The 1,077-nt window shown below is 48.7% G+C and overlaps 1 non-coding gene across 1 annotated transcript; it reads right to left on the bottom strand.

The window, feature by feature from the left end:
* Positions 1-343: 343 nt before the first annotated feature.
* Trnat-ugu (transfer RNA threonine (anticodon UGU)) lies at positions 344-417 on the bottom strand. Its single transcript has one exon. It is a non-coding gene; the product is annotated as a tRNA-Thr (tRNA).
* Between the last annotated feature and the right edge of the window lie 660 nt (positions 418-1,077).

Raw genomic sequence — 1,077 nt, forward strand, 5'->3', positions numbered from 1 at the left:
ATTGCGAAAGAACGCAGTGTTTGGTTCGCATTCCCCACATTATTACCTATAAAATTAGCGCTAACAGAGGGCGCTGATTATATGCGGCACTATGTTTTCTTTCATTTGTGGCTCCGTTAGCGATTTGTTTTATGGTTGTTTAGTATTGCCCGGTGCACTATCAACGGTGTCTAATATTTATGTCATTATCTAGAATATATACGAAGACAGTAACTTGTTCTAGAAAGAACAGTTACTGTTGATGACCGTGCAGCTTTTCCCTGGAATAAATGATGACTAACTGTAAACCTCAGCTGCCGACAGGTGTTGTTGATATACCTCGATGACGACAGCTGAAAATGTGTGCCCCGACCGGGACTCGAACCCGGGATCTCCTGCTTACATGGCAGACGCTCTATCCATCTGAGCCACCGAGGACACAGATGAATAGCGCGACTGCAGGGACTTTTCCCTTGCACGCTTCCCGTGAGACGCACATTCCCAACTGTCCACAATTCTACATATGTAATGTACCTTATAGACATTTTCCCACCCACTCATTACTCGCACACGCTTCGGCGATTCCCGTATGAGTTTGGGCAACCTGTGCGCATTCGCACAGACGATGATCAATGGCTGGGTAGCCTTTAGCTACACTCCTGGAAATTGAAATAAGAACACCGTGAATTCATTGTCCCAGGAAGGGGAAACTTTATTGACACATTCCTGGGGTCAGATACATCACATGATCACACTGACAGAACCACAGGCACATAGACACAGGCAACAGAGCATGCACAATGTCGGCACTAGTACAGTGTATATCCACCTTTCGCAGCAATGCAGGCTGCTATTCTCCCATGGAGACGATCGTAGAGATGCTGGATGTAGTCCTGTGGAACGGCTTGCCATGCCATTTCCACCTGGCGCCTCAGTTGGACCAGCGTTCGTGCTGGACGTGCAGACCGCGTGAGACGACGCTTCATCCAGTCCCAAACATGCTCAATGGGGGACAGATCCGGAGATCTTGCTGGCCAGGGTAGTTGACTTACACCTTCTAGAGCACGTTGGGTGGCACGGGATACATGCGGACGTGCA

This window comes from Schistocerca cancellata, chromosome 12 (assembly GCF_023864275.1).
Source record: "Schistocerca cancellata isolate TAMUIC-IGC-003103 chromosome 12, iqSchCanc2.1, whole genome shotgun sequence".
Classification (NCBI taxonomy): Eukaryota; Metazoa; Arthropoda; class Insecta; order Orthoptera; family Acrididae; genus Schistocerca; species Schistocerca cancellata.